General features: G+C 39.9%; 1 long non-coding RNA gene and 1 pseudogene across 1 annotated transcript; one reads left to right on the top strand and one right to left on the bottom strand.

Moving 5' to 3' along the window:
* Positions 1-2,587: 2,587 nt before the first annotated feature.
* Positions 2,588-10,191, top strand: LOC150039971 (uncharacterized). The gene is made up of 3 exons (XR_016534142.1): positions 2,588-2,643; positions 8,611-8,664; positions 10,014-10,191. It is a non-coding gene; the product is annotated as an uncharacterized LOC150039971 (long non-coding RNA).
* LOC150039972 (DNA replication complex GINS protein SLD5 pseudogene) lies at positions 3,080-3,786 on the bottom strand (annotated as a pseudogene).

The raw sequence follows: 10,191 nt of genomic DNA, 5'->3' as shown, positions 1-10,191 counted from the left end.
TTTTTTTTTTGGTAATCCATTGGCTTGAACTGGGTGCTGTCCCTAAGTTCTTCAGCTCAAGGCTATTAGTGCTCTACCGCTTGTGCCACAGCGCCACCTTGGGTTTTCTGGTGGTAAATTGGACAAAAGAGTCATGGATTTTCATGGCTGGGTTGGCTTTGAACCATGGTGCTCAGATCTCAGCCCCTGAGAGATTTGTGGATCACTTTCTTTTCTAATACCATTGAAGCGTTGGAGAAAGACTCAGTCATGACAATATGCTTCAAGTACATTGTTAACATTAGTAACATATTCCTCTAGAAAACATGACGTTTCCAACTTGTGAGTCTGTAATTGATTGGACCAAAGGAGCAGATCCGATGTGCAGAAAAGTAAAAGAAACAAAAATAGAGGCTACTGAGTCTGCACAGAACTGCATGTATAAGATCAAGATCATGCATGTATCCCTGATAGTTCAGAGCCCTGACATTGTGAAATTAGTGTCTACAGTGGCACTGTGTCTTCCTCTGCCACCATGCAAGACTTGTTCTTATCCAAGTCTGTTACACACTGAAAAGGCTAGAACTCGTGCCACACATAGTATTAGAGCAAGGTAGATATTTATAATGATGGCAATAAAAAGTTGGCACAAGGAGTGGAGAACCTGGAACTTAACTAGGAAGGAAGAGGAAATTTGGACTGAGAAAACAGAGGGCCATTGGGGAGAAAACACAAAAAGCTAAGAGCACTGCTTTCACTTAGTTGTAAGTCACGAACATAAAGATTTTGTTCTATCTAATTGTCTCAGATTAAATTTTTCCCTTCCCCTAATACTCACACTTATTTGCATGGAAAAGTGGTTGATAAGTTTCAAAGTGATGGATTGACATGGGAATAAATGTTCAATAGAGGGACTACACAAAAGTTCCTTGCTCCAAGTCACTCTGATGATTTCCCCAGCATGTGAATGGAGGACACTGAAGTTTTCAGATCAGAAATGAGTCTGTAGCTACTTTTTCTCATCTAACTGTAGTTACTTGGAAAAACTGGAGGTTTTGATTAGATGTGAGGAAGGTCATGGATAGTCGACGAGCCCGCCTTCCCCTTAGTGATTTGAGGCCAAATTTCTTTGGTGGCTTGGTGAGTAATGTGGTTGTTTTCTCTTTTGGAGATGACCTTGCACCTGTCCTCCTTAATGACACACTGAACTAGAAACACACTCACTCCCAGAATGCCAGTCATGCTAACTGTCATTTTTGTGTCATCAAGTGTATTTCTTCATGGTCTGAAACTGTAAGGTTGCATTTATTTCAAATCAACGTGAGAAGAGAACCAGTTATAGGGAAAACAGTGCATGAATGTAGGACCTGCATCAGAATTTGACCCAGCATTTAACTCTTCCGTATTCATGTGATATGTGACCATAGGTGTTTTTGTTACTTTAGCACAACTGCACATGATCCTTGTCCAGCACCTGATGATTGCAATGTGACAGAAAGGTAAGATATAAACCAAGACAAGTGTAGAGGTGGAAGTTTATGTTCATATTATATATATATATATATATGTACAGACACATGTACTCATAAGTATGCACATACACATGGCTGGAGCTGAGCAATTGGACACAAAGAAACACCAACACCATGAAAGGACTGGTGGCAGGCATGATGCAGCGCATGGCAGAAAGTAAAGATCCTGTGTTGGAACACCAGTGCTGCTAGGAAAATGAAAGAAGCATGCATCAGGAAGGGTCAGCCTGTCACACATGCCTCTCACATGGCTGTGTGGTGAGTGGAAGTTGGATGTGATCTCATTTAGAAGCCTGCTTGGGAAGGCACTTATCTCAAGCCGTATCATTTTTATTCTAATTAAATGGTGACCGAATTCACTTATCTTCTGATTTTAGCTACTAATATGTTTGGTGTCATATGAAGTAGCAATATGACATGAGCAGTGAAAATCGGTTGGTTCATATGTAATCAGTTTTTTTGACTGAAAATTTATGCTAAAGAAAGAATACTTTGTGGAGCAAAGTCGAGGATCACACATAAGCTCTTCTTTAACCAGTCCTAGGTCATCTTGTGAGCCTATCTGCCTAATTCCACATTATGGTGAGATTTTTATGAATATGATGATACTTTTTCTTCCTATGGCATTTTGTCATCAGAGTCATGTAGTTTGGTTTCTCTTCAGATTGTATAAATCTTTCACTTTTTAATAAAGATACTTTTATAATACTATTTTCTGAGGTCCTCATTGCTAGCCTATAAAGTCCTATTGTAGTAAAAATAAGAAGTTCAACAATACATCTTTTGACATTTTGCTGCTGTTGTTAATCCATGGTCTCAAGGTACTCTGAGCTCTCCTGGAATGATCTTTCTTCTCCTGCGTTCAGTGTGCATTGATTACAGGCATGCAGAACTATAACCAGGTTGAAATCTTGTCTTCACAGGCCTGATATGATCAATTAGAATCATTTTCTAGAACAGATGACATGGTAGATTGCTACGTGTAAAGTTTAGAAGATCAGCTTGCTAGTTAAACATAATTATAACTAACTTGACCCAAACTGACATGGTTTCTTTTGCATTCCTTTTTATTCTTTAGCAAAACTGAAGTAGAAACCAAAAGAGTACCTACAAGTGGATTACCAATTAAAATGTAAGATCGAAAGTACAGTGTGTGTGTGTGTGTGTGTGTGTGTGTGTGTGTGTGTGTGTGTGTGTGAAGAAGCAAACACGGAGATCACTGTATTGGCATCCAAGTGTTCATAGATGTCTTTCAACACTGTTCTTAAAGTCTTCTCACGATTAAGATTTTTTTAAAGAATTATTCTTTATTTTTCAAAGAATTTTATTTTGAAAAGAAGGTATACAGACTTGTTTATTTGCCTCATATTCAGAACAAAAAGAGCAAGGGCCCCACCCACTTATGTGGGCTGAGATGGAAGTGTAGCATTCCTGCCATTCTTACTGGCCCACAGCAATGGGAGAAAAGCCTGCTGTCAGGAGCAATAGCTCCTTAGTGTTCTGAGGCATGTAGTGGCATAGGCTTTCTCATGTTTTCTGGGGTTCTGTGTCTTCACACTTGGTTATTTTTAAATTAGCTGCACTGCTCCAGAAGCAATCAGAGGAACAATACTGGATAAAGTGTTGGGAGTCCTCATCCAATCCATCTGCTCATCTGATTCGGGTTCTACCAAAGTATTTTATTGCTGTTCTTTTACTCTCAGAAACACATATGAGTCTGGATCTAGTTTGGTAACTGCCCTCTAGAGGTCCACCTTCTGTAAGTTGGGAGGCATGTGCTTTAAGGTGACATTTTTAAGATGAATGTCCTTGTGAGCCATGTGCCCTTTGGTGAAGGGAAATTCCTCTGGAGAAAGGCTGCAAGGTTCCCCTTCAGGATCCTGTCTTCTCCTTCTCTAGAATGTGAGGGAAAAACTTCTCTATCATTGTGAGTCAATACTGCAAGCAGCTGCTAAGGACATAACGGATTCTCTCCATCTCCATTTGATGTATACTAACCTTCAGATCTTCCTTTTTGGCTCTTTTGAGATTTTCTTCCATGTGATCCAGCTGTTCTGTGACGCATTCTACAATTTCACACTTGCTTTCCAGAAGTTCAGGAGCAAATTTTGCATCCTCCAGGCCTGCTCCAGCCTTTCAATGAGCTCTGCAAGAGTTAGGACCACCTCCTCACTGAGTCTTGCCCTATGAAATCCAGTTCCTCTGTCATCTTCTCTGAAACCAGGAACCTCACCTCCCGCCATCCAACTCCCGCACTCCTGCACCAAGATTTTGTTTTTAACTTTAGACTCTAGATATATTTATGGCTATTTTCCCCACATATTTATATATCTTAGTTTACTCTAGAAGATGACAAGGCAGCTTCCCCCCAGTAAAACCTTGTCCTAGGTAAATTTGCTTTACTTAGGTAGCAAGAGGATAACATTAAACATGGAAGCTTTAATTTGTGGCACTGAATGATGGCCTAAACAGGGCACCCTTCAGAAGGTACAATTAATGAACCACCTAGCTTTTCAGCAATACAAGCATATTGAGGTCTTCCAGCCCATTTGCTTGACATTCGTGCTTTATGCCATGAAGCTTCTTTGTAATGGCATGGAGTTCACACAGACCATTTGACTTTTTTTGCTCCCACAAAAATATCAACTCTTCTAGAATTTGTGATTTCAAAGCTTGCATCATACAAAGCATAGTGACAACCTGTTTCAAGAAGCACTCCCCCCAAATACTTGAAAGGATCAGTTATGGTAACACCAATATCTCCATCCAAAATTACTTTGCCTTCTTCAACAATGATGTAAGTTTTGTCTGCAATGAGACAAAAAAGGACAACCTTCTTCCTTTTCTTGCTTTATTCTGGTGTGGAGAATTTTTGAACTTCCATGTCATAGAAAATGTGACACACTTCAGCAACTTGCACTCTAGAGGCCATCTTGGCTGGGGTGGTCACAGGGACTGGAAGGGCTGGAAAGGGAGACGGCCAGTGTCTAGACTTCAGAGCATTTTCCTCACTGAAGTGGGACAGGCTATTCCTCTGTCTTTGGTTTGAGATAGGATATGTGTAGCAATCATTTAAGTGTCTAGCATGGGCAAGTTCTTGGGTCCAATCCCCATTACAATGCAAGAGAAAGACAATTGGACAAAGGGAAGACATAAAGGATGAAGACACAGAAGAAAAAGAGAAAGTGGCAGGAAGAGGAGAAGAAGGGGGAGGAGGGAAGGAGGGGTGATTTTCTTCTTGAGGGAATCATCATTCCTACATTTGTCACTTAGATACTTCATGTGGACTCTCTCAGGGAGATTAAAGTTCTCTTAAGTTTTACAAAGCAGTAGTGATTTAATTATTTTATTTGGAGGTAATAGGATGTAGGAGGCTCCACTGTTTTCTGAAGACTCTTTAGCAGAAAACAATGAAACTAAAATCCTAGAAGTATTCATTATCCTGCCAGAGTGCTTCTGCTATGGTGCTTCTACCAAGTGAAGTGAGGGCCACAATTCTAATCCCAAGGATCGAGCTCCTGCCTCAGGACTATGGTTTCTGAATCCTATCTGAGACAGAAGCGTCAAGATGATGCTGAAGAATGGATGAGATGAAGGAATCAGCAAACTGGGTGGATTGAGGGCATTTACACCTCCAAACTGCAGCTGATTGAAAAGACAAATCAATGTTGTCACTGACATTTGATTTGATTGTGAATGCCACAGCTCAAGTCTTGAGTCATCTCACTTCACAGTTAATATATTTCATTCAAAAATTATCAAGTATCACTGGGTGCCATTGGCTGACCCCTGCAATCCTAGCTATTCAGGAGGCTGAGATTTGAGGACTGCAGTTCAAAGTCACCAAAGCACAAAACTCCAGGAGACTCTAATTAATCATCAGAAAACTGGAAGTGCAGCTATGGCTCCAGGAGCATAGCACAAGCTTTGAGCTGAAGACTTCTGGGAGAGCAGCCAAGCCCTGAGTATAAGACTCTGGACCAACGCCCACCGCATTCTCCCCAAAAATCAAGTATCAAGCCAGGTGATGGAAAAAGAAAGAAAGAAAAAAGACAGACAGAGAGAGACAGATAGAGACAGACAGAGAGACAGAGACAGAGAGATGGGGAAAGGGAGGGAAGAAGGAAGGATGGAAGGAAGGGAGTGAAACTAAGAAAGAAAGGAAATAAAAGAAAAAAATAAACAACTGGTCTGAGTGGGTGGTCTACTATTAGATTGCCTATCTAGCACACAGGAAACCCTAGGTTTGATTCCTAGGTACTACATGCATATAGAAAAACTCAGAAGTGCTGCTATAGTGGTAGGTTGTGGTAGAGGGATAGATTGCAACAGCTCAAGGACAGTGCTCACACCCCGAGTTCAAGACCCAGGACTAGAAGGACAAAACCAACTAAACAAAGCAAAACATCCGAAAAACCCAATGTTCAGTGTTTCATCTCTGTGAAGACATATCAAGACTTTATAGGGCTGTGAGAGAAGCTCCATTAGGAATGATGAAGGAACTTGTGAAGGCCTGGGGCACCCACCTAACATAGAGACAACACTACCTGAGAGGGAAGAGCACTTGTAGGATTCTTAGCTTCACTGAACTTTCTGAAGTCACCGCTGCTTCCTGCCTACCACTACTTCATGCTGTTCCAAATGCGATTGTCTTTATGTAGCCACCCCAAGAAGAGTCTTATATCTAAACAAATGATAAATTCCAGGAGACAGGAGACTCACCTAAGAATTCTCCATGTGTGTGTTTTTATACATATACATATACATATACATATATATATATATATAGGCACTGCTTTGCTGAAATTATGGAATCATGTATACTATGTACCTCATGAATACTATACACCTGGTATTTTTTATCTCAGTCAAGGTGGATGACACAGATTCTGGGCAATGGTGCCTCATGCCTGTAATGGTCAGTACTGTTGAGATCTCATGAAGACCATGGTTCAAAGACAGCATAGGCAGGAAATGTATGAGATTGTTATTTCCATTTAACTTGCAAAAAGCTGAAAGTATGGCTCAAGTGGTAGAGTACCAGAATTGATTGAGAAACCTAAGGAAGAGCAACCAATCCCTAAGATGAAGCCCTAGTAGTTCCAGCACAAAAATATCCCCAAAAGAAGTTCACCTCCTTAGCAAAGACAAGTACAGGTTGAAGTGAAAGGATGGAAAAAGGTATTCCCAGAATGGAGCTGAAAAGGAAGAAAATGAAAATGTATTTCTATGTAACAAAGAAAACTTGAAAATAATACAAGATGAAAGTGACTTCATGTGGCTAAGATACTGCAATGATTAGCAACAAAAAGGCAGCTAAGCCTCAATGCACCCAATTTCACACAACAGACACCGCTGCACATAAAAGAGGAGATGGATGACAACCATGTTCGATCCTCTCCATAGAATCCACAACCGATTCAACCGATGACATATAGCCAATGGAAGCACATATCTGCCTAATATTCCACTCAACAGTCACAGAATAAGTATCATCCCAGCACTCCCCAAGCTTTCTCCAAAGGAAATAACATTTACAGCACAAAGGCAGAATTGTTCTTTTCCTTCTCTATTACAATGTAATTATACAAACGGTTTTCTTTGTAGAGTATAAAGGAAGTCTTAATAGATACACATAAGAAATGATTGGGGGAGCTCTGTTTAGTCTTTTGAAGAAATGCCATACTGCTTTCCATAGTGGTTGAAGGAATTTGAACTCCCACCAACAGTGGAGTAATGATCCCTCCTGTCCACATCCTCTCCAGCATCTGTTGTTATTAGATTTCTCAATCACGGCCATTCTAAGTGGAGTGAGGTGGAACCTTAGAGTTGTTTTGATTTGCATTTCTTTTATGGCCAGAGATGTCGAGCATTTCTTCATGTGTCCATAGGCCATTCATATTTCTTCTTCAGAGAAGACTCTTAAGTCTTTGGTTCGTCTGTTTACTAGATGGTTGTTTCTTTGGAGATTAGTTTTGAAGTGATTCATTTTTTTTGAGCTGTTGATACATTTTAGATATGAGGCCTTTGTCTGTTGTATGGTTAGTGAAGATCTTCTCCCATTCTGTAGGTTGTCTAGTTAATTTTCTAGCTATGTCCTTTGCCATACAGAAGCTCTGCAGTTTAACGCAGTCCTACTTATCTAGACATAGAGCTCCCCTATGATCCAGCAATTCCACTACTTGGCATCTACCCAATCGTCCAGAAACAAGGACATACTAAAGCCACTAGCACAACGATGTTCATTGCAGCACTAGTCACCATAGCAAAGAATGGAACCAACCCAGATGCCCCTCAGTTGATGAGTGGATCAACAAGATGTGGTATTTATACACAATGGAATTCTATGCTGCTGTCAGGAAGAACAACATCACCCCATTTGGAAGGAAATGGAAACACTTAGAAAAAATCATATTAAGTGAAGTAAGTCAGACTCAAAGGAACATAGGCTCTATGGTGTCCCTCATTTGTCATAATCAGTAGAAACCTTGAGCTCCCCTAGCAGAGATATACAATAGAACAAAACCTAGATACATAAGTCCATGTCATATGACACTAAATGAAAGGACCTCCAGGATATAGAAACAAAAGCCATATAATGAGTGATTGTTGTCCTTAATGTACTGTTATCTCTCATCTCTTTTGCTGTCCCTTGGTTATCTCATATTGTTACAGTATTTCACCTTGTTATCTAATATATTGTATATACATATATTTGGTTATTTGAAAACAGATAGGGAAGGGGGAAAACAAGATAATGTTCTGGGGGGAGGGGAGGGAAATGGGGACCAAGACATGAGAAAGGGTATCAATGTATGTGAAGTGATGCACCTTCAATCTGGTGAATATAATGTAACCCTTCTCTTAATTACAAAAAATACATGGGAAAAAAGAAATGATTGTATTACTGCATGCTATCATCCCATGATGGAATTCCAGTAGAAATAGACAGCTAGATAAACTACAGAATATATTGAAATACATAGAAGTAGAACAAAACATTTTTGAAGGGTTGGTTGATGGTTATTGGAGAAATATGGGGGGATATGTAATCAAGTCTAGAAGATACCTGACAATGTGCTTTGTTTTCATCCTGTAGCGATATCTTGTCTGATACCACAACAAAACGTGATGAACTTAACAACAATGAAGGGTATGTTCTGAACCTATATGCACCACTCACCTAGGTATACTTATAGATATTAACATGAATGTAGGTACAGACACACATGAAAGTATAGTCAAAGAAAGGAAAGTGATTTAGATTAGAGAACTTTCTTGGAAGTATTGATGACAATACAGGATTTTTGATATTTTTCTAAGATGCATTGGATGTAATATCTGCAGCTACCTTTCTAAAACCTTAGCTGTCTTAAGAATAAATATCAAGAATTCTTCTTATTCCTAATCTATTATGGTGGCCAAAGACAATTCAGTGTTTTGATGGAAGCCCCAGTAAGAAACTACTCTGCAGGTGCTCCATTATCTCCAGCTAGAGGATACAACACCAGCATTGATCCTCCTCCTCCTACACCACCACCACCTCCTCCCCCTCTTCCTCCTCCTCCTCCTTCTTCTTCCTCTTTCTCTCTCTCTCTCTCCCTCCCCCCCCTCCCTCTCTCCCCCCTCTCTCCCTCCCCCCTCCCTCCCCCCTCTCTCCTCCTCCCTCCCCCCTCCCTTCCCCCTCTCTCTCTCTCTCCCTCTCTCCCTCCCTCCCCCCCTGCTCTCTCTCTCTCTCTCTCTCTCTCTCTCTCTCTCTCTCTCTCTCTCTCTCTCTCTCTCTCTCTCTCTCTCTCTCAGAATGAGAAAAGACTAGTCCTTAGGGAAGTTTTAATTTGAAATATGTTTTCCTATAATGGCTCACCTCCAAGGTGTATTTCAAGCCTTAAACAAAATTCTGCCCAACTGCGTGTCAGATGTCTATATCAAGAGATGATGATGAAGACACGAGAATCTTTTTGGGCCTGTGTTTATCCCGATGTATCTCATTTCATTGCTCTGGGAATTGGGTTGGCCAATATATAATGACTTGACTAGGTTTCCAGTTGTTCATGGAGAACTGACAGCTGAGGACAGGCCCCTCATATTGTATGTGCTTAATTTAGTGGATGAAAAGTCTTTTACCATCAAGTCAGGGTTAGAATTTTATGTGAACGGTAAATATTACACTAAAGATTCAAAACTTGGTGTATGGTATATGTATGTTTGTTTCCTCATATATTCTGGATGTGAAGGTGAAAAACTCATGAAACATAAATGTAAATATTTTAGTTGTTTATTAAAAGCATTTCATTATAAAACTGGTGTAGAATATCCCTTTAAATTGATATTATACAGGACTTTGGTTTTGGTTAATCTTGTACAATGCATGTACTTTTGTTTGGATTTGCACCAAAGTTTCGGTTCCTAAGACCAACAGATTACTCTTTTCCTAAAAAGGTAAAAAAGCCATATCAAGAGAGACAAAATGTGACTGATTTTATTTTTATTCACATTTTACAGCAACCACATGAAGAAAATTGCAAATAAAATTCTACTGTCTCTATCATTCAGGTGGGTAAGACTGTAGAAATACAAGCAATGAAGTATGTATATAAAATATAACATCAATATTTGAAGTGAAAAGAATCTAAGAAAGTCCAAACTGAGCAACAAGAGTTTCTACTGTTAAGATGTTGAA

This window comes from Megascapheus bottae, unplaced genomic scaffold (genome assembly GCF_031878675.1).
Source record: "Megascapheus bottae isolate mThoBot1 unplaced genomic scaffold, mThoBot2.hap1 HAP1_SCAFFOLD_43, whole genome shotgun sequence".
Lineage (NCBI taxonomy): Eukaryota > Metazoa > Chordata > Mammalia > Rodentia > Geomyidae > Megascapheus > Megascapheus bottae.
The sequence above is the reverse complement of the archived record's forward strand: the minus strand, read 5'-3'. Positions and strand labels throughout refer to the sequence as shown.